A 27,580-nucleotide genomic window follows, 5' to 3' on the forward strand; every position below is an offset into this window, starting at 1 on the left:
AAATACCTCGCTTTAGCAAGCTTAATCTGCGCTTTATATGTTGCTAGTTCCTGTTTGAAGAGTGTTTTATCCGATGACAGATAATATCTCCTCCATCTCCGCTCCGCCTGTTTGCACTGTTGTTTAAGATGAAAAAGTTCCTTCGAGAACCATGGCATGGCGGTTTTAGTTCTGTCACGCGTTTTTCTTAGCGGAGCTAGACTATCCAAGGTGGACTTAATTTGCTGGGTAAGCGCACTCAGACTTTCATCCACATCACCTGCCAGCTGAAATCCCTCACCAAGCAGTTTTGGAAGGGTAGTGCCTCTCAGAAGTCTAGACCATTGCCTCCCTATCCTAGTCGTTCCCGTACTAGTTTTGGAGCAGCCCGTCGGAAGAGCCACCGAAAAAAGGACAAGGGCATGGTCCGTCCAGCACTGCGGGAGAATACTGCCAACCTTCACCTGCCCGGCATCGGCGAATACCAAATCCAAAACATGACCCATCCGATGAGTCTTAGATAGGACCAGCTGTTCTAGGTTGATACTACTACAAGCCTGTGTAAGATAGGTAAAGGCTGAGTCTGTAGGACCGTCTGACCACATGTTGAAATCCCCCAATACCATTAATCGGGCATGAGAGCATGAAAGATCATAGATTAGATCAGTAAGATCTGACACAGCCGCTATGCCGCCAGCCGGCGGTCTATAGCACAGGAGACCAGTTAGCAGTACCCCACTCTGTCCCTTCATAGAAAAACCCATAAGTTCATAGTCCTTAATTTGCTGGATCTCTAGCAGGGAGAAGTCCAGTGAGTCTCTATAAATCAATCCTACCCCTCCTCCTCTGGCCCCAACCCGAGGGTTATGTCTGATCTTATACCCTGGGGGGCAGGCTTGTCCCAATTCTATGCTACTATCTGTCCTCGTCCATGTTTCGGTCATAAATAGGACGTCTAACTCATGTTGTTCGATGAGTAGTGATATCTCTGTATGATGCCTGCATAGCGATCTCACATTCAGCAGTCCACAATTCAAGGAATTGAGAGAACCGGTAGTAACAGACAGAGGAGTGTCTCCTGAGGTGACAAGGGGGGGGGGAGGAGTAAGGTATTCCCTGGTAAGAGTTACAGGCATAAGAGGGGCAGAGGCAGCATGTCCAGCCGCCAGCGCGTCCTGTGCGCGAACGGGCGCAAACGGGCTTACCTCTGGCGCACCTCCGGCGCGCCTACGGTGCGCCCGCTGCGCGCCAACGCTGCGCGCTGGGTCCTCCATGGAAATTTATCACCGTAAAGCGCGGGAGACCGCCTATGCGATCGTCTAGCCCGCCTACCAAGATGGTGCCTAGTTACCGGCCCACTGTCCCTGCCCACTCACCCAAGATGGCGGCTAGCGCCGCGATGTGTGCCTCCCAAGCCTCCGAGTAGCCCCACTGACTAAATCCCACAAATGTGGGTGGGTTTTCCACAATTTAAATGCGAGTAAGCCTCTCTAATTTTTCCCCTTCGAACACAGGCGCGTCTGCGCAAATTACCGCACTAGCGCGAAGCGTGACCACAAGCCAGGTAATAACGATTTAAAATTAAGATCAATGAAGTTTTAAAAAATTAGCCAAAGCGGCAGCGTGCATGCAGGTTCTGAACGATCTGCCTGTTGAAGTGAAGGCTCACCTTAAGTCAGGATGCGGAGCAAAAACGCGGGAGACCGCCTATGCGATCGTCTAGCCCGCCTACCAAGATGGTGCCTAGTTACCGGCCCACTGTCCCAGCCCACTCACCCAAGATGGCGGCTAGCGCCGCGATGTGTGCCTCCCAAGCCTCCGAGTAGCCCCACTGACTAAATCCCACAAATGTGGGTGGGTTTTCCACAATTTAAATGCGAGTAAGCCTCTCTAATTTTTCCCCTTCGAACACAGGCGCGTCTGCGCAAATTACCGCACTAGCGCGAAGCGTGACCACAAGCCAGGTAATAACGATTTAAAATTAAGATCAATGAAGTTTTAAAAAATTAGCCAAAGCGGCAGCGTGCATGCAGGTTCTGAACGATCATTTAAATCATCTATGTGTGGCGCCGCGGCCAGGGCGACTGACGCTGGAATCTGGGGATCAGGGTTCGATCCCCGGTGGCAGGTTAGCCCAGCACCATGTGACTCTGGGCAATAGCTCGCTTAATCTTCCCGACGGCCCCCAGCGCCTAGAGACCCTTACGGGTGATTGTGCGCTTTACAAATGTGGATTATTATTATTATTATTATTGTAGTTTTTCGCGGTCTGTTTCCGCGTATTTTACTAAAATGATCATCAACTTGCGTGAGTATTCCATGTTTGTTTCCGCCCATTCTTTAAGCATGTTGGGGTCGGGGGTCTCGTAGCTCGGTGCTAGGAGACTTCGTAATCCTCTTGGTACACGGTTCACATCAATATAACGTTGAAGTGACCTTCCCTCCCACCATGTGCTTTGTTCCTGTTTGCATAGTTTTTCTAATGTCCGAAATTTATCTTTTATGGTCTCACAATTCGCTACAGATGATCCAGATGCTTTCTGGGATCTGTTTTTTATCGGCGGTGTTGCTGTGTCATCAAACATTTCCACCGCTTTTGCCTCCCGATTCCTTAGCGTGTCTGCCGACATCGTAACCAGCTGCTAGTTTTAGAGTTAATTATGCTTGCGGTTCTTCACTACCGAGACCCTGCTGTATCTTCAATCGTCTTACAATGCCGCTCGCGTGATACCGCTATTGCACACTCGTCACCCAACTTTATTAACGCTGTGCGCTTGGTCCTACCTTCAGCTTCACGATGGCTTGTCCCGCGTCCTCCGACACCCGACACCGTTGTTCAGCCTACTCCGCAGGAACCTCTGCACTTTTAACACCGTTGGGGGGCTGCTCACACTTTACAATCCTCCAGGATCACTGGTTGGTTTACTGTCCATTGCCAGACTGCTTCCTTTTGCTGCGAGCTCAGCCCTCTGCTGCAGACGAGGGGTCCGTGTACTATCGGAGAAAGAAGCTCACCGATGAACAATATCTCCATCACTCCACTTCCACGAGCTGACGGCTTGCGATTTTCTTTCCAGAAAAAAAACCCATGGAGCACAGACCCAGGTTAGTGCCAAGAGTTCTTATTTATTCAGCTGTTACTTTCTGTCGGCCATTACGCGTTTCGGTACCTGAAGTACCTTGATCACATGACACGGAAGGTTGTCACCTGACTCAATATATGCCAACAGTTCTCACTTTTTTTCTTTTTTTGTGATACAATTAAAGTGACAGTGCTCTAATTCAAGTGCAAAAAAGCTACATTTCTGACACTTTCATTTCTATATCGGTATAATACCCAATTATAGTTAATCTTTTTTACAATCTTAAAACTCCTACTTTAACCTATTCAAATTGTGCAATAATACATTATGTGCAAATTACGCAATACAGTACTTCATTTTTGTGCAAAACACTTTGTTTTTACGTGCAAAGGTCACAGCTCAGTTGTCTGGACCAATGGCGTCTCTGTTTCTGGTGCGAAATTCGTCGGCAGAGCCTTGCCGAACAAAATTATCAACAACTTCCTCAGATGAGAAAAAATGAAAACGCACTCGCAGGGACTAGCGTATTCCCAATTCTTTTCTTTATTCCATCAAAAAGCAACTGCTCCCAGGTCACAAAAACCGACGCGTTTCGTTATCCCCTGATAACTTGCTCACGGTTACAACAAACAGGTTTGAATTCACCCATAAGAATGTTTACAACGCACCATGTGACTCGTGATGTCAGTCTCACGTTAATACAGCAGTGTATTCTGGTATCTGTAGGCAAAGGCAGTGTATGTGTGATTTTTATTTAGTTCCTGACTTGAATTAAAATTGACTGGTGTCATTTAATTTTAATTTTAATTTATTTTCTATGTTTGTGGTGACTGCTTTTTATCTCCAAAAATGTTTGGCTTTAATTAGAACTGAGGTTTATTTTGTGCCCTCGTACCTAGTTGTTTACAAGAAATTGCCCTGCTCGATGAAGAGCGGGAATGTCTTGTCATTGGATCCAATGTTTGTTTAAACACGCATATTAATCGTGTATCTGCACTTCGGCAGTTGCTCAATACAAAATACTAGTTATGTCGTCCACTAATCCCACCCTCCAGTGGGCTGAGTCAATCCATTAGGATTTTGTTTCAAATTTATAGAAGTTTTTTTTTAGAGTTTTTACAGATGTCCTTTATAGAAATTACTTCATTTTAGACCTCCAGTGGGCAATAAAACTATCTTCTATTTTAATCAAATCTGTATTATCACTCACAAACCCCTTATATGTAGTGTGTTTATGAATGTATTTTGTCATTTACTTTTAATAAAGAATTTGTTTAAAATCTTCCGGACCCTGTGTTCTTATATATGTAACTTCTCTATTGAAGACTGTCCCATCTGCTGCTGATATTGACCCACAACCTTTCCACTGCTGGTCTAATGCCGATGACACATCGGGATTTCTCCAACGTCAAACGTCCCCTATGCCTAAAGTTTAAACTTTACACATACAACACATACATATACACTTATACAAGAAATCACAAGTTTGGTCTTAGAAGTATCTAGTATGGCCCCTTTTCCATAGGATGGAGCATGGGTGAATGTAATGAAAAGTGATCATTGCACTGCAGTGCTGTTCAATGCTCATTACATAGAAAACATTGAGATTAAGTCAAATTGCACAAAAGTGTGTTAGGTCCTGTTACAATAAAAGTAGGGATAAGGCTTTCAGAATATCATTCTTCCTAGCACACTAGCAACGGTTGTAAGGACCCGGGCGCATATTGTGTGGTCTTGGGGAAGATAATCACAGAGACAAATTAATGTGCCAAAAAACCTATTATCCAGCTTATTCCGGGAGTATTATTGAATTTGTATTATAATAACCCAATCGTGTATAATGTGAATCCATGTGAACATTTTTCCAAATATAATTGAAATGCAAAATTTGGTGTGATCATTAAAAATATGTTTTGGGAAATTAAAAGTCTCAATTAATTTGATAAGAAATGGAAATTTAGAATGACTTCAAATACATCTGAGTGTCCATTGGTGGGCAAGCAAGTTGCTGGGGACTCCGACTTGTGAATTAGCATTCCAGTTTTGTCCCTTAAATTCGAATTAGAAAGATTTCCAAGATGATATTTTGGATATGCAGAACGTCCGCAATGCGTCCTTGAGGAAAAGAAATGTAACAAAGGAATGTGAGGAAATAATATTTACCAATTGTGTTTTGTAAGCATCTATCATCAAATGTATTACATTTCTCTAAAAAGAGGAGCTTTTTCTCAGTTGGAAACAATAGCTTGGGATGGGATGGGATGAAGATTTACAAAGCACACTAATACCTGTAGGTGCCAAGGCGCGGGCGGTAGAGAAGAATTGAGGAGAGTGCAGAGCTGCTGATTAAACCAAAAAAACGCCAAGTCTTCGGCAGCTTTTTGAACACCGGAAGCGATTCTACCTGGGAAATCGAGGAAGGTAGGGAATTCTGAAGTTTTGCGGCTGCCACCGAGATGAACGGCCGCCCCATCTGGCTTTGCGGACTCTAGGAGTGATCAATTTTCTCTGGAAGATCTCAAAGCCCTCCAAGGCATATACCATTTAACCCCTTGGCTGCGGCGGTAATTCCGCCGCAGGGCTAGGGGGGAGGGGGGACGCGCGGCGCTCCCATGCTCGTGACGGCATGTTGGTTAACATTGACAATCTACAGCATTGAAACGCATGTTCTGATCGCAGCAGCTGTAAACCATGTTTAACCCGTTCCATGCTGGTGACGGAACCACTCCGTCACGAGCCTCGGGCGCGCTGTGCTTGTGATGGAGCGGTTCCGTCACGGCCCCGCCTGTTCAATAGAACACGCCGCGCAGGCACGGCGGCGGGCCGTGAAGGAACCGCTCCGTCACCAGCACAGCGCGTCCGAGGCTGGTGACGGAGTGGTTCCGTCACCAGCATGGAACGGGTTAAACATGGTTTACAGCTGCTGCGATCAGAACATGCGTTTCAATGCTGTAGATTGTCAATGTTAACCAACTACAACAGAGTCAATTGAAGCAGACCTGAGATGGCAAATACATGTATGTTTTCAAAGTTCTTTTTAACTTGATAGCGTGGTGTGCAATGTTGCTTCATGTACCACGGTGATCAATACGTGATATGGCTGCAGGATTTTGAGGTGCGGTCTGAGTTCTAGAAAGAGGAGTCGAGAAGACATGCCCCAGGAGCCTTAAAATTTGACACTGCCTCCTTGACATCTTAGGGAAAACACTTCAACAGTGTCAGAGCAGCTGTTCTTCCCACAATAAAGATGAGAAATTGACACCTCACATTTCTAAATCCCAGATCACTTTTGTTCCAAAGAAGGGGATAGAGAAGGTTTCATGGACTTACATTAGAGACTGAAGGTAAGTTGCCGTTTTCAGATATCCTCAGTACTCTAGAGACTTGTTAAAATTAAATTAAAACCTGCTTTGGTCTGAAGGTCTTAGACCTGCCCGTGTAGTGTAAATCTGTTCAGAGCATCTTTGAACCATCTAAACATTGCTAACAAAAGTTGACAGGCATACGCACCCTTGAAGAATTTTCTATGCTTATATTGCTAGAGGGGACATAACTGATCTCAAACTACCCATTAAAAAATGTTTTTTTCTCCTTCCCTCAATGAAGTCTGTATTATTTTTCTATATCTATGTATTGTAAAAGTAATCTTTACCTTCAGTATTAGCAGATAAAAAAAGATCAATAAATATACACTTCATTGAAACCAATCAAATATTGAAATTTATGTCAATTAACAGCAAAATAATCCCATTTTATTTTGGGCATGTGAGCGTTATTGAAAAAGTGAAAATCGGAATGATGATTGGATTTTGAGATTAGTATCCTTAATGTCCCTTTCATAAAATATAGCATTGCTCGCTATAAAGTAATCATAATTTTAAAAACGATATTGGTAGACCGGGGCATAAATCCCACATTAGAAGAATTATTTATGATGTTTTCATTCTTTTTTTTTTTTGCTGAGAGCCAATATGTTTTTTTTTTAGTTCTGATCGTTTTGTAAAAAATAGGAATAGGAAGTAAAGTGGTACCTCAGTCACAAGGGTGGCAAATGGTGAAACCTAAATGTTTAGTAGGGCTTGCATGTAATCTGCTGAGTGAGCTTCGATTTGATAAGAAATTGGTTGATTGACTATTGTAATGTGTTCTAAGGCACATGTGTTTCATTGTTGTTTTAGTCTGGGCTCTTTCCTATCAATCAATCAATCAATCAGGGGAATTATAAGCACACTACTCGCCCGTGAGGGTCTCAAGGCGCTGAGGGGGTGGGGGGGTCAGCAGTTCCGTATTAGTTTAAGAGCCAGGTCTTCAGTGCCTTCCTGAAGGTGTTCAGGGAGGGGGCACGTCTGATGTCGGTGGGAGCTCGTTCCAGGTCTTGGCCGCGATATAGGAGAAGGATCTTCCTCCTGCTCTGGGGAAGCGGATGCGCTGGGTTTCGGCGAGGAGGAGGTTGGTGGGCGGAGGTTTCGTTTGGGCACGTGGAGGGTGATTCTGTTGTTGAGTATTGGGGTCCGGTGTTGTGTAGACATTTGTAGGTGTAGGTGAGTATCGTGAAGGTGACTCTTTTCTCGACGGGGAGCTAGTGGAGCTTGCGTAGGTGTTGGCTGATGTGTTCGCATCGAGGGACCCCGAGAACGAGTCAGGCGGCGGTGTTCTGTATTGTCTGGAGCTTGCAGAGTACTGACTTGTTGATGTCAGCGTAGAGGGCGTTTCCGTAGTCCAGCCTGCTGGTGATGAGTGCATGGGAAGACATGGCTTGGCAGTTCGGGCTGGACTGTTCCCATGAGGCACAGGGTCAAGACTGATTTGTATATGGCCATGTCTGAACTGGGGTGGCTTGGTGAGCAAAAGAGCGATGGATTAAACCCAGATCTGTGACTGGGGGTGAACGTTTTGCCATTGTGCAACATTTCGTCCATCATCTTGTTTGCTTTGCTGTTCACCCTATGTGGGAAGGGTATGCCCAGACGTGTGTCCCGTGCTCACTATGCCACTGGAGTCAAGCTATCCTGGCTGAAGACGGCTGATATCCAGAAAGCGGTCCTAGGATGTTTGATTCCGGTCCAGGGAAGACATGGCTTGGCAGTTCGGGCTGGACTATTGCCATGAGGCACAGGGTCAAGACTGATTTGCATATGGCCATGTCTGAACTGGGGTGGCTTGGTGAGCAAAAAAACGATGTATTAAACCCAGATCTGTGACTGGGGGTGAATGTTTTGCCATTGTGCAATATTCCGTCCATCATCTTGTTTGCTTGACTGTCTTCCTTGCCTCATGGGGGATCCATTTGAAGGTCTTACGGAGGATGCGGAGGGTGTTGAAGCAGCTGGAGGTCACAGCGGTGACCTGTCGATTCATGGAGAGGGAGGAGTCTAGTACGAGGACGAGGTACTTGGCGTGGTCTGTGGGGGTTGGGGGCAGCCGAGGGCAGTGAGCCACCAGGTTTTGTTCCTCGCCAAATTGGTAGTTCCGAGGACGAGGACTTTTGCCTTCTCTGTGTTCAGTTTTAAGCAGCTGTTGTTCATCCAGGCTGCGACGTCCTGCATTCCTTCCTGGTAGTTAAGTCTGGTGGTTGGGGGGTCCTTGGTGAGGGAGAGGGTGATCTGGGTGTCGTTGGCGTAGGAGACTATGCTGAGGCCGTGCCGTCGGATGATGGCGGTGAGGGGGGCCATGTAGACATTGAAGAAGGTTGGGCTGAGTGATGATCCCTGTGGGACTCCGTAGTTGATTTCAGTGGGTTGGGAGAGGAAGGGTGGCAGTCTGATCCTTTGGCTTATGCCGGTGAGGAACAATCGGATCTAGTCGAGGGCGGTGCCTTGTATGCTGGCGTTGTGTAGTCTGTCTGTGAGTGTGAGGTGGGAGGTGGTGTCGAAGGCTGCCGACAGGACGAGTAGAATCAGGGCCGCAGTGTGGCCTTTCTCGAGGAGGGTGTGAATGTCATCAGTAGCGGAGAGTAGGGCAGTCTTGGTGCTGTGGTTGCTTCGGAATCTAAATTGGGAAGGGTGGCGTTGTCTTCTATGAACCTTGACAGTTCTGCGTTGACGGTCTTCTCAGCGACTTTAGCTGCAAAAGGGACGTGCGAGATGGGCCAGTAGTTCTTGAGGTCTGTCGGGTCTTCTGAGGGCTTCTTGAGCAGGGGCCTGACTTCTGCACGTTTCCAGTAGTCGGGGAAGGAGCCGGTCTTAAAAGTGGTTTTGATGCCGCGTTGTAATACGGGTGCAATGGTGGTGGCAGCTTTGTGGTATATGTGGGGTGGGCAGGGGTCTGTGGGGGCCCCGGAGTGCATGACTTTCATGGTCGCAGCGGTCTCCTCGGTGGTGAGCGGTGTCGAGGCGGAGAGGGTGGTCTGGCTGGTGTTGTCGCCGGGTGGGCTGACTGCGGGGTCGGGCGTGTGGTTGTTGAAGTTGTTGTAGAGGCTCTTTATCTTCAGGTGGAAGCAGGAGCTGAGTTTGTCACAGAGGTCCTGAGAGGGAGTGATGTCAGTGGCTTCGCTGGGGGGCTTGGTGAATTCCTTGATGATGCTGAAAAGTTCCTTGGAGTTGCCAGAGTTGGCGAGGATTCTGTTGTGGATGAAGGTCCTTTTGGTGGTTCTGATGCGTTGATGGTATTCTGTCATAGCGTCCTTGTAGGTGGTGTGGTTGTCGGGTGTCTTACTGTTTCTCCAGTTCTTGTCCAGGCGTCTGCAGGTGCGTCTGGCTTCCTGGATATTGGTGGTGAACCAGGTGGCTTTTCTTGGGCGTTGCTTGTCGGGGTTGCACAGGGGGCTAGCTTGTCTGCGCAGTTGGTGATCCAAGTGTGGAATTCCATGGCTGTGAGGTTAGCACCGGTTGCAGCAGGGGGGGTGATGCCATTGAAGGTGGAGTTGAGTTGTTCTTCGGTGACTCTGCTCCAGTTCCTTTGTGGGAGGCACAGAGCCTGTTCGGGTGGCTTGGGTTTGTTGACTATTAAGTTTACGCAATGGTGGTCGGTTCATGGGGGCTGCAAGGTATGGCTGAAGTGAACGCTGCTATCTCCAGCAAAGATGGGGTCAAGAGTGTGTCCTGCCTTGTGGGTTGGTGTGGTGATGAGTTGTTTAAGTCCGATGGTGGTGAAGTTGTCCCGGAGGGCGGTGGAGTTGGGTTCACTGAGGTTGTCGAGGTGGAAGTTCAGGTCTCTGATGAGTCTGTGGCGGTGATGGCATTGGGTGTGATGAAGTTGTGATGGTGTCAGAGAAGGGTGCTCGGTAGCCGGGGGGTCTGTAGGCGAGGGTGCTGCTTAGTGTAGAGTTAGGGCTGGTCTGGACCAGGAAGTGCAGGTGTTCGGCGGCGGGGAATTTTTCGCTGGAGGTGGTGAGGCGGAGGAAGCTTTTGTGCACATTAGCGATGGCGATGCCTTCTCCCGAGATCCCAGGCTCAGCAGTTTGTTCACTTCTGGTTGCAATCTGAGGGGAGTTCCCTAATATTTTTTGAGATGGGCCCACTTGATGGATTAATCATCTTTTTTTCCAGAAGATTGAAGTTCAGCAAGAAAAGAAATGTCTGCCTTCAGTAGGAGAAGCATTTTTGAGCCGAATGCATGGAAGGATCCCTGCATCTGCAAAGACCCAAGATTTACCTAATATTTTGGTGCTGCCAGGTGACGTCAGCAAAACTGAAACAAATCACAGGTCAGACATATAGGCACTGCAAACTCTGGGCAGTCTCACAAGTCTAATGCGGCTTGGGTTCAGCAGGTACATAATAAATCTCATTTCATGAGCCCCTTTTGATATCTTTGTATCTGACCATGGTGCAATGTGTGAACCTCTGTCAAGTACTGCTGCTCTTGCAGTTTTGATAATTCACCTGCATCCTAACTCATTCTAACTTCCAAATGCCATTGTTTCCTAGACAACCACATTTCCTGCCCCAAGTCAAATTACATTAAAGGTCATGTGGAATCTGATATTCCTTTAACACTATCTGGTCCATCTTCTTGCCTGGCCACTACTCACTATTCATGAGCCCTGGACCTAAAGTGCTTGCTCGCTGAAACATCTGTGCAGTTGCTTTAGGGGCAATGTTCTAAAATATTTGTAGCAGATTGGCACGTCTTCTCTTCTCCATTGTTACACTGTGTTTTCTAGAAAAACCTGGGGGCTCCTTGGACTGATAGTGAGGCAATGTGGTTTGGAGAGAAGTGGGAGTGAGGTCGTGAAGTTGGATGACCTTCTACATGAAAGTAAGGATAACTGTGAACATGAGCTCTACAGTAAAACAAGGCGACCTTTGCTTTTACTACATTGCTCTAATGAACAGTTTTAATGCAATTATTTCAGATGGCTTTGGAGGGTTTTGTGATGTCTGTTTTGGGTCAGTGGTTGTTACCCTTGTTGCTTCAGTGTCCCCCAGCACCTTGAGTGCCCCAGCGCCTTGAGACCCTTTCGGGTGAGTAGCTGCTCTTTACAATTCACAGATAGATTGATTGAGTGTAACTGAAAGAAATCTCTTGTGTAAGAATTATATTTGTGCTGGTTTACTTGCTCTCACTCCTGGGTTTTTCTGTTGTTTTCCCTTTGGGCTCATTCATTTTGTATGCAATGCCAATTAAAAAAGTAGAAAAGTGTATGGTCCCCACTGAGGTTTCGATTTCTAGGTCATTATAAACAAATGGGGTAACTGATGGTGAGACAGAGGACCTGGGTAATGTACGGTACAAGCAACAATGTGCTCCACTGGCAATTTATTTACAAGGAAAAATAAAATATTAAGTAACGTATAGGTGACCGCTCAGCCCTCCACAGGGCTTGGTCGCCCCACTCACTGCTGCTGCTCCTGCCTGTCTTTACCGCCTCCTGCCTGCAGATTCCTTCGCTCGCTGCCCGCTGCTCCTGGGAATTTCCCGCTGCTCCTGGGAATTTCCCGCTGCTCCTGGGAATTTCCCGCTGCCCGCTGCTTCTTGGAATTTCCCGCCGCTGCCTCCCTGCGGCCCCGCCCCCCTGTGATTCCATTCGCCGACCCGCTCCCGCCACCCAGCTGCTGCTCCCTCACGGCTCCTTACTTATGACGCCCCCAGAGCGACCGTGCAGCGGACGCGCGCAGCGGGAGCGCCGATTGAGCGCCGAAGGTGCGCCAAAGGTAAGCCCGTGTGCGCCTGGCCCGCGCCCAGCGCCAGGACCCCTGGCCCTCCCCGCCGAGGCAAGACGACCCGACTGACCTACGACGCCCCCACTCTCAACGCACTCAATGCCGGCCGGACCCACGCCTGCTGCCGAGCCACCCCGAGACGCACCCACGGACCCTTCACCTGCTGCACCTGCAAGTTCACCTGCCTCCGGACCTGCCCCGCACCCGCCAAGACAAACACCAGCAGCAACCACCTCAAGTGCATCCTGATCAACACCCGCTCCGTCCACAGACACGCCGTGGAACTCTGGAACCTCCTCGACGCTACATCACCGGACATCGCCTTCCTCACGGAAACCTGGATGAACGCCTCCTCTGCACCCGACATCGCCATCCCGGACGGGTACAAGATCATCAGGAGGGACCGCATCAACCAGACCGGAGGTGGCATCGCCATCGTCCACAGGAACACCATCCGCATCACGACCGACGCCAACGACTCCTTCGCTGCAGCCGAACATCTCCACTTCCAGATTCACACCGACCCTAAGATGACCCTCAGAGGCACCCTCGTCTACAGACCCCCGGGACCACGCACACAATTCAGCCTCCCTCAGCCAGAGCCCACCCGCCAACACAACGGACCCCAACGAAGCAGCCCGCAACTTCACACAGTGGCTGACCGCCTGCGCCGACGACCTCGCGCCACTAAAGAACCCTCCCAGCAGACCCAGAAGCAGGAAGGCATCCTGGTTCACCGATGACCTCAAGGACTCCAAGAAGACCTGCCGCACCCTCGAGAAAGCCTGGCTCCTCGACCGGACCACCGACAACATGACCGCCCTCAAACACGCTACCCGCAAGCACCACCAGCTCATCCGCACCACCAAGAAGAAATCCCTGAAGGAACGACTGGACAACAACGCCCACGACAGCAAAGTGCTCTTCACTATCATCAAGGAGTTCTCCAACCCCAGCACCGGCACCAACGACATCACTCCGTCACAAGACCTCTGTGACTCCCTCGCCTCGTTCTTCCACCGCAAGATCGCCGACATCCACAACAGCTTCGGCGCCCCACCCACGCACCCAACCATCGAACCAACGCCCCCCTCCGCCACCCTTCACACCTGGACCACGGTAACCACTGAAGACACAGCCCGCACGATGAACACCATCCACTCCGGATCACCGACCGACCCCTGCCCACACCACGTCTTCAACAAGGCCGACTCCACCATCGCACCCCAACTCCGGAACATCATCAACGCCTCCTTCAACACCGCCACCTTCCCGGAGAGCTGGAAGCACGCCGAGATCAGCGCCCTCCTGAAGAAACCTACAGCGGACCCCACCGATCTCAAAAACTTCCGCCCCATCTCGCTCCTCCCTTTTCCTGCTAAAGTCATCGAGAAGATCGCCAACAGACAGCTGACCGCCTTCCTCGAGACGAACGGATCCCTCGACCCCTCGCAGTCCGGCTTCAGAGCCAACCACAGCACCGAGACCGCCCTCATCGCAGCCACCGACGACATCCGGACCCTGCTCGACAAAGGGGAAACAGTGGCCCTCATCCTCCTGGACCTCTCCACTGCGTTCGACACGGTCTGCCACCGCACCCTAGTCCAGCGCCTCAGCAACATCGGTATCCAAGAGAAGGCACTGGAGTGGATCATCTCATTCCTCGCCGGAAGAACTCAAAGAGTCCGCCTCCCCCCGTTTCGCTCCGAGGCTACCGAAGTCATCTGCGGCGTCCCGCAAGGATCTTCACTCAGCCCCACCCTCTTCAACATCTACATGAAACCTCTCGCAGCCATCGCACGCCAGCACAACCTCAACATCATCTCTTACGCCGACGACACCCAGCTGATCCTCTCCCTCACCAGAGACCCCGACACCGCCAGAACCTGCCTACACGAAGGGATGAAAGACGTCGCCGAGTGGATGAAGGACAGACGCCTGAAACTGAACTCGGACAAGACGGAAGTCCTCATCCTGGGATCTTCGCCCTCCGCCTGGGACAACTCCTGGTGGCCCCCAGCCCTGGGCACCGCACCCAAGCCAACTGACCACGCACGCAACCTGGGCTTCATCCTGGACCCCCCCCTCTCGATGACCAGACAAGTCAACGCCGTCTCCTCATCGTGCTTCAACACCCTGCGTATGCTCCGAAAGATCTTCCGATGGATCCCGACCGAGACCAGGAAGACTGTCACCCAGGCACTCGTCACCAGCCGACTGGACTACGGAAACGCCCTCTACGCCGGAACCACAGCCAAGCTACAGAAAAGACTCCAGCGCATCCAGAACGCCTCCGCCCGACTCATCCTGGATGTCCCCCGACGCAGCCACATCTCCAGCCACCTGAGGAATCTGCACTGGCTCCCCGTCGACAAGAGGATCACGTTTCGGCTCCTCACCCACGCACACAAGTCTCTCCACGACCTGGGCCCCAAGTACCTCAACGACCTCCTGACCTTCTACACGCCCACCCGCCAGCTACGGTCCACCAGCCTTGCCCTCGCAGCCGTACCACGCATCCGAAGAGCCACCGCCGGAGGAAGATCCTTCTCTTACCTGGCTGCCAAGACTTGGAACTCCCTCCCCATCCACCTTCGGCTGACCCAGGACCATCTCGCCTTCAGGAAACAACTCAAGACCTGGCTGTTCGAGCAGTAGCATACCCCTCCCCCCAAGCGCCTTGAGACCCTCCCGGGTGAGTAGTGCGCTATACAAATGGCATGATTGATTGATTGATTGATAGTAATCATGGCGAGAAAGAGAAGAAAGAGATAGGAACACATATGGGATTTTTAAAATCAATTCAATGTATATTTCTCAAAGTTTTTGAGTAAAACATACATAAGTTAAGAAGTTTATATCACAGTTGCTCCAAAAGGTGCATAGAAAAGTGTTCATAGAAGTGCTCTTGAGGAGGGTGAAACAGAAAATAAGAATGATGATTGTCACAAAGTTCTATTATACAATTTTCAACAATGGCTAACGTGCCTCAACTTAGCCAATATGCTTGTTTGATAAACAATTATCAACTCAAACCTAATGATCCATAGCTAAGAGCCAGCAATCACTGAATTCTAACACACTGTCCATAAGAACATAGGTATTCAATCCAGGCTTGAAAAAAGATGTCAATGTTTTGACCTGACTGTTGTATAAGGTTAATTAAAACCTTACATATGGGTCTTCATCAGGACAGTAGTGAAGAAAAAATAGGGCAATCTATAGTAGTGCATACGTAAGGTGGGCAACGGGCTCCAGATTGGAAATACCCCTAAGAGGGCCTAAGTCTCCTAATCCAAAAATTCAACGTGCTCCAAAGGATCTTTCAATAATCAGCCAGGGCGTGTGCGTCAACTGGGGCAACAAGGGATACATGCATGATATGCAAGGATGTTTGAGCCAGTTTAATTAGATCTCATTGTTCATGAACAAATCAATTGAGCATGTGTCCAGAAAAAAGAACGTATCTCAAGGGACTTTAGATTATCCGACAGCAACTCTAGGAGAGTTGCGGTCAGATGACATAGGAGAGTTGTGGTCGGATGACCTAAAGTCCCTTACGATTCATTTGTTTTTCTGGACACACGCTTAATTGACTTGGCCATGAATAATGAGGTCTAGTTTAACTGGCTCAAACATGGTTGCAGAATGGTTTTATTATCATTTTATTTTTCAAGTTCTGTCAGGTGCCTGGCACTCAGCAGTGGGGGGAGACACTCCTCTGCCTTAACAAAGGAGCCGCCGCTGAAAGGGACATCTTTGATAATATTAAAAAAACCCTTATTAAATGTTTATCTAAGCTCTCCTATCGCACCTTCAGTTGAGCAATCGGATGCTTTTTTAAAATCCCTTGCATGCTGCGGATGGCCCGCGGCCGTCACGCGTCACGCTGGGCGTGTGCTAACGACGGCCGGGGGCTGCCCGAACCCCGCCCACTCTCTATTTCGCCCGCACAGCCCGAAAATTCGGCCAGCGCGCAAGGGGTTAAACATAGAAATTCACTTAATGAAACGAAATATTTTTCACCTTAAAGCCTCTCATCAGAGCAGTCAGTAACAATGTGTCTCCTCATGGCACAGAGCAGTTGATTTTGCTGCTCTGGACAGATTAGAGCAGTGCAGGTGTTGATTTGGGTAAAATATATATAATTCACTCCATATTTTTGGCTGTTATGTTTCTTGCTAATTACAATGGGTAAAACATGCCAATACACTGCTTCTTGTGGACTGCTTGGGCAGGAGACAGATTTTTTGTCACTTGGAACCAAGAGCGAAACTTTGAGCGACTCCATGTGGGGTAGGTTGGGATTGTAAGACAAACGGACGGGTGGACCTAGATTGGAACCTCTCTGTCAAGTAGGAGGTGAGCCAAGGCAGTGTTTACCCTGCTCTCCCACTGAAAAGAGCCTGTCAACAGAAGTTTGATGTGATCCTGTGTCTAAAGTGGCTTACATGTCTAAAAAATTCAGAGCCTTACTGCTTTCTTGGTCAACTCTAAGTCTCAAATCGTCTAAGACAGCAATCAGTACTGATTCTGTGCAGCCAGCGGACGCCTGATTAATAAGGATCTAATCGATTGGAAGATTATATGAAATTAGTGATGTGAGTATTGATTTCCCTTTTTTTAAATTGTGATGGGAAATGGAAGAAAAGAATCAGGATGTTCATCAATTAAAATTACTGGATAAGCCTTGGGAGGACAACATGAGCATGTATCTGATTGGAGGCACAAAAGCACTAGAAATCAATGGTTACACAGCTCTTGAAACATCTGATCGATGTAACAAATGTACCACACCGGATTGCGAACCGGAACCAGCCTTGGCAATTCCGCTCGACAGGCGCGCGCGGGGGGAGTCAATGAGTGGTGGTACTGAGTAGCACTGGCTGGGGGGTGGTTGGTGGTGCAAGTGTCAAGCAATGCTGCAGGGCTGCCGCTTTTGTTACACAGAGGCTATATTGCAGTATCCCCAGTAATAAAAGCGACCCCGTAGGTAAACCCCCCCCCCCCCCCCACTCTTCCAGTCCACTGAGAAAATGGCTGGTGCCTGCTACGGCCAATAAAACATACACTGGACAAGGATCTAGTGAAGAACCAGATTTAATAGCTACAATACATTTCACAGTAGAGCCCAAAGGTAGCAACTAAAAGAAAAACATCAGTTTTGACATGTTTAGCCAGCCTTGTCTTTTTAGTTAACTTCACATTGCATATCAACAATGACAAATGAAAAGTACAAGTGACAGAATGCAGTGTGATCTGGATAAAAAGTAAGGAAAGTTAAAAGTAATACCCTTTGACATGTAGTTACTTTGCAACTACATACATACACATATTGGCAGGCACATACATACTGTAGTAGCGCCACTGGGATGTATGCATTAATGCAGAATTGCAGCAAAACACATGCAGAATTAATATGGTTGCATGTTTGAAGAAAAGGAGTTTAACTAATATTGTGCAGCTGATAAGTTTATATAGGTCCTTTCTTGTGGGCAATGGTAAACATTCCAACATATTTTACAAAGTTTAAGAGGGATGAGGTAAGCAGCCTCCAGCTGTGTGCAAGCAAAGTTTTCTTAAGCAACCTCTGACCCCAACAAAATCATGTGTCATCAATATCTCAGGATGCCAGTTCGAACCCCAAGAGAGTGCGTGTGAAAGACAATGAAAATATTAGATTATGTCAGAGATCGTGTGAGAAAGTGACAGAGATTGACTGAGTGAGTTACATTCTTGAAAAATTCTTAAGGACAGGCTAAACAAAGTCCATTGCACACACTGTCAATGTAACCTGTAATACTCTCCTTAACACAGTAAACGATGAATCTAATTTGTGGTGTAGGCGATAAATGGTCCTGTGCTATGATGCTTAAAAAGATTGCACATTATCCTCAGAAAAAGGGCAATTTAGGGAGGTCCACATTTTAAACAGTATAATAATTATCAATTCTGTCCATATTCTGGTAACCAACTACTTTCCATAGCCAATAAACAAAGTTTAGGAAACATCTACATCCAAATTCTTCTGCTGTCTCCAATCTAAAATGTATATAAATACAGCTTCTCTTTAGAAATCTCTCATAGTCTCTTCCCTTTTAGGTATAAAATATACAAATTATAATCTCCAAATATATGAACGGAATGTTTGAATAAAGAAAAAAAGCCCAACAATATTCCCTTTTTAAGTTTAGCTATGAAATACCAATCTTGAAAATTAACAATTTGAAATTAAAAGTATCAAAAGATCCCAGTGAACCAGTTAATATTAATTATCAGATTTCAGAATATGTAATTCAGTGCGGTAACTTATAATGACTATACATTTGTTAAATGTCACAACATAGTATTGGGTTCATTGATCTCTGGTTTCGTTTTCTCAAAATTAAAATATGATGGGAGTGCCTTCTTATGCGAAAAAAATAGTTAATTTGGATTTATTTAAAATATAAATGAACAACTATATTTTTATATTTCTCTATGTTATCCGAAATGTTTATAACATTTCACTAATATAATGATGATCAATACAATAATGTTATATGCATAGCTTTATTAGATACAGCTAATCTTTGGCAGAAGGCCATTGATCACCGATAGTGGGTAAGAACCTTGGGGCATATTACCAAGCAATAGCGATAATTATCGCTATGCATGGTTAGCGGCTAAAATAATATCGCCGCACTCCGATGATTTTTACCGCTGAGATACCTTGATATTATCAAGGTTTATCTCAAAAGCGGTAAAAATCGGCCGAAATGCATGAATATCGCTGTAAAGTCAGCGATATTCATGCATTACCGAGCAAATGCTCTTATCCATGTTATCCACCTACCATTGGATAACATGGCTAAGAACTGCTCTGGGCAGGCATTAGCTTTTGGAGATAATCGCTGTTAGATCTGGGGGTCTCTAGTTGGCAGAGGTAGGTACCACTGTCTAGTCAGGGTAAGGAGATAACCCTCTGAGATAACCCCTGCTCACCCTCTAGGTAGCTTGGCACGAGCAGTCTAGGCTAACCAGAGGCAATGCGTAAAGTATTTGTACCAACACTCACAGTAATACAGTGAAAACACCACAAACTGACTCCACAACAGTTTAGAAAAAATAAAGGTATTTTTAATCTAAACTACACAAGACCAAAACGACAAAAATCCAACATACACAGTTCAAGAATATGGTTTCAAAAAGAGTTCTTAAGATTGCGTTAGAATTCTCTACGTTGCGATAGAATTCTCTACTGATGCGTGAAAAGTTCACAGTTGCGTCACGTTTACTCACAGTACCTTTTAGTTGCAACAAAGTTCCAAAAGCAGAAGCTGGTGCGGTGGAAAACAAGCGATGCGTTGCTCCTGAGCCCTGGGGAGGCGATGCGACAGCCCCGCTGCAGCAGCGGGCGTGTTGCGACGAATCCGGTCTGTATGGGGAGGAAGGCCACTTGTATGGATTCCGGTGCGTAGGTTCCGTAGGAAGTCTGTTCTCGCAAAGGCACGATGCGACGATCTCGTAGGGGCTGCGACGATCTCCGGGGCGACGATGCGCGGTCCAGCGGGGATCCTCTCTCTCGCAGCTCCTCGATGCGTTGATTCTGCGACGACACTCGCAGCGACGTGATGCGACCCGCAAGCAAGCGGTGCGGCGTTCTCACCCAGCGACGACAGGCTCTGCGACGATACTCGCAGCGATGTTCGATTCTCCCGCACCGGTCTGGTGCGTCCCGCAAACGAAGGATGCGACGTCTCTGGCAGCGGCGTCAGGCGCTGCGACGATCTCGACCTCCGTAGCGGCGGGAAACTTCTCGCACTGTCGGGGATGCGCTCCGCAAGCGAGCGATGCGACACTTTTCAGTTTCAAAAGTCACTCAAGCTTAGTTTCAAGCTTCCCAGCTCAGGTCCAACCTCCAGAGGCCCCACAACTGGATCAAGCACTCTAGGAGGGACAGAACTCTCTCAGCAGAGTTCAGGGAAGCTGGGGGTGAAGTCCTTTTGTTCCTGGGACTTCAAAAACAGGGAGCCAGCTCTTCTCAGGCCCTTGGAGATCCCTTTCAAGACAGGGAACACAGCTCAGCAGCAAAGTCCTTCCCCTCTCCTTGGCAGCAAAGCAACAGGTCAGTCCAGCAGAGCAACAGCAGGACAATCTTCCTTCTTCAGTTTCAGCTTTCTCCTTGGCAGAGGTTCCTTCTTGATTTCCGGGATGATCTAATTTTCTTTTGCCAGGGGTCCTGTACTTATACCCCTAAAGTCTTTGTTCTCTCTGTGCATGTGGGCCCTGAGCCCGGTCTGAACCAGTTCTGGGGTTTCCTGAGTACTTTGTTTTGCTGGCTGCTTCTTTCCTTTCAGAGTGAGGGGCAGGGTCCTCAGCCGCCCAGCAGGGGGGTGGAGCCAGCATTGTGGAAGGCAGGCACAGCCCTATTCAGCCCAGGTGCTAACTCCTCCCACCACTCCAGTTGCAAATGCAGTCATTCAGCTTAGTGCTGACTCATCCAGCCTCCTGGGGAATTCCCCAGCCCCTGTCACTCTCAAACCAGACAGTCAATACACAAACAGGCCCAGGCACACAGAAGGGTCAGACAAGAGAACAGCAACTTTCTAAAAGTGCTGTTCTCAAACACAGGATTTAAAAACAACCTTTCCTAAAAGATGTGTTATTAAATTCTGAGTTCAGGGATACTAGATACTTATGTCCTATCTTGTTCCTATGGGAAGAAATGCTGTTAACCACTGTAGCCAGCATCCCCCATGTTAACCTATGGAGCAAGATAGCCTTACAATAGTGAAAAACGAAAATGGCTGTCATTCACTACCAGAGCATGTTACCTGCACAAGTACATGCTCTACCTTTTACATACACTGCACCCTGCCCATGGGGGTACCTTGGGCCTTCCATAGGGGTGACTGATGCGCACAAAAAGGGAAGGGTTAGGCCTGGTCAGTGGGGACACTGACCAGGAGGACATGGCAGTTCTAAACTGCACACAGGCACTGCAGTGTCAGGCCTAAGACATCATTTTAGGGCTACTCCTGTGGGTGGCACAATCAGTGCTGCAGGCCCACTAGTAGCATTTGTCATCACCAGCCCTGGCACACCCAGTGCACTTTACTAGGGACTTCATGGTGATACAAATATGCCAAACATGTATATCCAATCAGAATAACACTTTACATAGAGAGCATATGCACTTTAGCACTGATCAGCAGTGGTAAAGTGCGCAGAGTCCTATTGCCAACAGCCACGGGTCAGGAAAAATAAGGGAGAAAGAAGCAAAAAGTTTGAGGATGACCCTGCAAGAAGGGCCAGTTCCAACACAACCCCCTTCCAGCCTAAAGCCAAGGTAGACCAAACGATACCTCGATGGGATTCCCTGCTTAAGGCGATAGAACACGGAAACTGGCCCACACAGCAGGGCAGTCCTGTTCTACGCCGTCCTCAACCCAGTTGGATCACTCTATCCATACTCTCAGGGTCCACCATGCCAATCCATGTGGAACCCTTCTCCTCACCTGTGGACACCACCTGTGCAGTACCTAAACTTAACTTGCTCACAGGTGTGTCCCAACAGACCGACAGCAAGCCACAGTGACCACCAACAGTGATCAGGGATGAGACCCAGGCCTCATGCCTCTCATGGCTCTCAAACCCCTGTGGCATCAGAGGATGGGGGGCAGTAGCCCCAGGTGCTTGGCACCCTTTGTCCATTCTCCCACCTGTCAGGTCAGGTCTAACATCCTGGCACTGACCCACCAGTCCCGGACCTGTATCCGGCGGCTGGACAGGAGGCTGAGGTGGGCTTCCCCACACCCGGTCCTCCTCTTCCTTGGGGCTCTGTACCCTCCAACCTGGAGCGGTACCCCCTTCTAGAATAGTCAGGGCACCTGTGGCAGGTGTCCTGCACCATTCACCCACCAGTTCAGGAGTTCTATCCTGCAACTGGTATTCCAGGTCATGGGGGACACCCCGGACCTGGCCCTCAAAGCTAGGCTCCAAAGCCTTAAGGTCAGACAACACTTGAACCTGACATCCCCACCCAGGGACCAACCCCTGCGGTGGAAACCTTGCCTGGCGCACCAGGACTTCACTCAGGGGTGTGCCCACACTAGTAGACAGTACCCACCTGGCCAACACAAGGGTGTGGCCTAGTCCACCCCCAGGGTGAGACTCCTGCCCTCCTTCCAGGGGTAACCCTGTCCACCAAGACAACCATGAACACAACTTTCCTGCCTGTTCAGGACCTCCCTCCAGCAACTGGTCTTCCAACCTAGGGTTTAACCCCTCAGGTGGTACCGGGGTCAGAGGCGAGGACTCCCTCCCTCTGCACCCCCTTCCAGAGCGCTGAACCCTCCCTACTGGAGGGGTACCCCTGGGAACCATATTGGTCAGGGCCCTGGTTACAGATGCCCTTCCTTCCAGGTCAGGCAGATCCTGAAACTTGTCTCCCAACCCAGGGACCAAAACCTGCGGTTGTGCACTTGCCTGACATGCCAGGACTTCTGGGGACTCCTTCCCCCTCTCACCCCTCAGTCTGGACTTCTGTACCCTCCCAAACGGAGCGGCACTGCCAGACACCAGAACTGATGGAGGCCTGGTTACAGGCACTCCCCGTTCAACAGACACTAGGAGATCCTCCTCAAATGGCCTACAAGTACAGTCTAGGTCCCCAACCTGGTGTTCTCTTAATGAACCCTCCAGGCCCTGAGACTGGGTTTCGGGCACCGTGAGACACACCGTCTCACACTCATTCCTTCTCCATTGAGACCGGACATGAGCCCCTACACCCGTCCCACTACACTGGGACCTAACTGGGCTACACTGAACCTCTTCCACCTCGCAGGTCTGGAAGATATCTAAGCCACTCCTTTTGGGATCACTCCCCAATGCCTCCTCAGACTCTCTGGAATCCACCAAGAGGTCTGCCTCCAACGTAAGCTCTCTGGGATCAGAGAACTCACACTCCACCGGGTGTTGGCATAGCTCTGGAAAACAGGGACTTAAAATATGCTCTCCAACAAATGAATCACACAGCCCCCCACAGTTGTTAACCACGCTACCCTTTGCCTCACCCTCCAGTGCCTCACATAAGTACCCCACACCACTCTCCTGAGACTGGCAAGACAGTATCTGACTGCCTCTGTCACACAACCCACACTCTTCTGGCTGGTCTTCACACACACACACCAAGGTTTCTACCATGGGGGAACCCCTCTCCCTGTACCTCTCATCTAGAGTCAGTAGAGTGTCCCTCCCACCACTAGGAATATGGTCCCCTGTGCCAGTCCCCCAATCTACTTCAGGGACACTGCAATCCACTGGAACTATATCATAAACCTGAACCCCCTGGTGTATGTCGACCCCCTCCCTCAAGTCAGGCGCCACATCTCTGGGTGTTTGTACCTTTCTCTCAGCACTAGATATCATAAACATGCTGCCACCATCTGAGCTGGACTCCACCTCCAACTCAGCAAAGCTCACCTCTTGAGCTACCCATGTTTCTTCTTCAGCTGAGACCCTCATGGCCTCACGCCTTTTGAGCTCCAACTCAAGCTTCCTCATTCTTAATTCATGGGCCAAGGTCAATTTCAATTCTTCCAGGGCACGGGCATTTTTGCTCTCCTCCGCCGCCCTTTCTCTTTCTTGATCCATTTCCAATTGCTTCAGCTCCATTTCAAGCCTCAACATTTCTAACTTATGATCTCTAACCCTTTGGTTTTCCTCCAACTCCTCTGGGGAAAAACTTCCAGCTGAATGGTTGCTGCCAGCCCTTGAGGCTGCTCTGGACACAGGCAGATCCTGTGGCCTGAAACCATCCCTTTGTGCATCCTCATCCACTTCTGCATCATCTGTCTCCCCAGCCTCTTTGGTCTCCCACCAGGCCCTTAAGGCCTCCTGTAGCTCCTCCTTCTTGGAGCTGCGCTTCATGGGACATCCAAAGCTCCTGCAGAACTGCCTGAGTTGACCTACTTTGTAATCACTTAACATTTCAATATTAAACTCCAGTTCTGCAACATCACTTGCTGGTTTACCATTCAGAGACATGATGCTTGGATTCCTTCAGGGTTATGATTAAAAATAGAACCAAAAAAATAAAAAATGTAGTATGCGGTGGCGTAGTGGTCTGCACTCACTAGTGATGTACACCAATTACTGTGGGTCAAGTACCAATACAAGTTCAAATCCCACCGCCTGACCACCAATGTTTGATCTGGGGGTCTCTAGTTGGCAGAGGTAGGTACCACTGTCCAAATAGGGACCCTTGCTTCTAGTCAGGGTAAGGAGATAACCCTCTGAGATAACCCCTGCTCACCCTCTAGGTAGCTTGGCACGAGCAGTCTAGGCTAACCAGAGGCAATGCGTAAAGTATTTGTACCAACACTCACAGTAATACAGTGAAAACACCACAAACTGACTCCACAACAGTTTAGAAAAATAAAGGTATTTTTAATCTAAACTACACAAGACCAAAACGACAAAAATCCAACATACACAGTTCAAGAATATGGTTTCAAAAAGAGTTCTTAAGGTTGCGTTAGAATTCTCTACGTTGCGATAGAATTCTCTACTGATGCGTGAAAAGTTCACAGTTGCGTCACGTTTACTCACAGTACCTTTTAGTTACAACAAAGTTCCAAAAGCAGAAGCTGGTGCGGTGGAAAACAAGCGATGCGTTGCTCCTGAGACCCTGGGGAGGCGATGCGACAGCCCCGCTGCAGCAGCGGGCGTGTTGAGACGAATCCGGTCTGTATGGGGAGGAAGGCCACTTGTATGGATTCCGGTGCGTAGGTTCCGTAGGAAGTCTGTTCTCGCAAAGGCAGGATGCGACGATCTCGTAGGGGCTGCGACGATCTCCGGGGCGACGATGCGCGGTCCAGCGGGGATCCTCTCTCTCGCAGCTCCTCGATGCGTTGATTCTGCGACGACACTCGCAGCGACGTGATGCGACCCGCAAGCAAGCGGTGCGGCGATCTCACCCAGCGACGACAGGCTCTGCGACGATACTCGCAGCGATGTTCGATTCTCCCGCACCGGTCTGGTGCGTCCCGCAAATGAAGGATGCGACGTCTCTGGCAGCGGCGTCAGGCGCTGCGATGATCTCGACCTCCGTAGCGGCGGGAAACTTCTCGCACTGTCGGGGATGCGCTCCGCAAGCGAGCGATGCGACACTTTTCAGTTTCAAAAGTCACTCAAGCTTAGTTTCAAGCTTCCCAGCTCAGGTCCAACCTCCAGAGGCCCCACAACTGGATCAAGCACTCTAGGAGGGATATAACTCTCTCAGCAGAGTTCAGGGAAGCTGGGGGTGAAGTCCTTTTGTTCCTGGGACTTCAAAAACAGGGAGCCAGCTCTTCTCAGGCCCTTGGAGATCCCTTTCAAGACAGGGAACACAGCTCAGCAGCAAAGTCCTTCCCCTCTCCTTGGCAGCAAAGCAACAGGTCAGTCCAGCAGAGCAACAGCAGGACAATCTTCCTTCTTCAGTTTCAGCTTTCTCCTTGGCAGAGGTTCCTTCTTGATTTCCAGGATGATCTAATTTTCTGTTGTCAGGGGTCCTGTACTTATACCCCTAAAGTCTTTGTTCTCTCTGTGCATGTGGGCCCTGAGCCCGGTCTGAACCAGTTCTGGGGTTTCCTGAGTACTTTGTTTTGCTGGCTGCTTCTTTCCTTTCAGAGTGAGGGGCAGGGTCCTCAGCCGCCCAGCAGGGGGGTGGAGCCAGCATTGTGGAAGGCAGGCACAGCCCTATTCAGCCCAGGTGCTAACTCCTCCCACCACTCCAGTTGCAAATGCAGTCATTCAGCTTAGTGCTGACTCATCCAGCCTCCTGGGGAATTCCCCAGCCCCTGTCACTCTCAAACCAGACAGTCAATACACAAACAGGCCCAGGCACACAGAAGGGTCAGACAAGAGAACAGCAACTTTCTAAAAGTGCTGTTCTCAAACACAGGATTTAAAAACAACCTTTCCTAAAAGATGTGTTATTTAATTCTGAGTTCAGGGATACTAGATACTTATGTCCTATCTTGTTCCTATGGGAAGAAATGCTGTTAACCACTGTAGCCAGCATCCCCTATGTTAACCTATGGAGCAAGATAGCCTTACAATAGTGAAAAACGAAAATGGCTGTCATTCACTACCAGAGCATGTTACCTGCACAAGTACATGCTCTACCTTTTACATACACTGCACCCTGCCCAGGGGGGTACCTTGGGCCTTCCATAGGGGTGACTGATGCGCACAAAAAGGGACGGGTTAGGCCTGGTCAGTGGGGACACTGACCAGGAGGACATGGCAGTTCTAAACTGCACACAGGCACTGCAGTGTCAGGCCTGAGACATCATTTTAGGGCTACTCCTGTGGGTGGCACAATCAGTGCTGCAGGCCCACTAGTAGCATTTGTCATCACCAGCCCTGGCACACCCAGTGCACTTTACTAGGGACTTCATGGTGATACAAATATGCCAAACATGTATATCCAATCAGAATAACACTTTACATAGAGAGCATATGCACTTTAGCACTGATCAGCAGTGGTAAAGTGCGCAGAGTCCTATTGCCAACAGCCACGGGTCAGGAAAAATAAGGGAGAAAGAAGCAAAAAGTTTGAGGATGACCCTGCAAAAAGGGCCAGTTCCAACAATCGCGCTTAGCGCGATTATTTCCAAAAGTAGGTAATAGGAGATAGCGATGTTAGCAACTGTTTCCTTGGCACGCCCACTTTGCATGTCATTAGTGATAAATATCGCTGACATGCAAAGTGGGACCCAAGATGATCGCTATCTCCTACTAGCTGTCGCTAACTGGTGTTAGCGACAGCTAGGTAATAGGGCGATAACATTTTCGCCGCTGTAGCGGGAAAAATTTCCACTAAAGCGGCGATAAGGCCCTTGGTAATATGCCCCCTTATGTAATGTTATGGTTAAGAGTAATTCCCTTTCACATAGCCACACAAAAGAATTTCCAACTTCAGTGCTTGTGCCCCCAACATGTTTCTATGAATGATGGAATTGTATTTGCTGTCCATTAATTTCAGACAGGTTTGACTCCTTTAGCAATTATGATAAAACAAAATAGTACATAATGCATTCGTTTATGAATTGCAATCTGACATTTTGCATTTATGTAATTGTATGCATCTGTGGCCAGCGATGCGTAGGCTTCACTAAATGAGAAATTAAAGTCAGAGGGAAGGAATTTTTAAGAGCTATTAAAATTAATGGCATACATCAATCTTTGCTGTATCATTTCAATAACCATCATCCAACACTAAATATCGACCAAATGTATATGTTTGGCATCCTCCACCTTACTATGGACAGGAGAGGAGCAAACAGACAGTTTGTCCTGATGGAAAAGGAGGCTGTGGATGTACCCACCAGTGTCTCAGTCCGCATTGAGAGATACAATATTTTTATATTAGAAGTTCAATGGCCG

The 27,580-nt window shown here is 48.6% G+C and overlaps 1 protein-coding gene across 1 annotated transcript in view; it reads right to left on the reverse strand.

Annotated features, from left to right (window-relative positions):
- Positions 1 to 27,580, reverse strand: part of NTSR1 (neurotensin receptor 1) — a 914,324-nt gene that overhangs the window by 762,352 nt on the left and 124,392 nt on the right. The window lies entirely within an intron of this gene.

This window comes from Lissotriton helveticus, chromosome 7 (genome assembly GCF_964261635.1).
Source record: "Lissotriton helveticus chromosome 7, aLisHel1.1, whole genome shotgun sequence".
Lineage (NCBI taxonomy): Eukaryota > Metazoa > Chordata > Amphibia > Caudata > Salamandridae > Lissotriton > Lissotriton helveticus.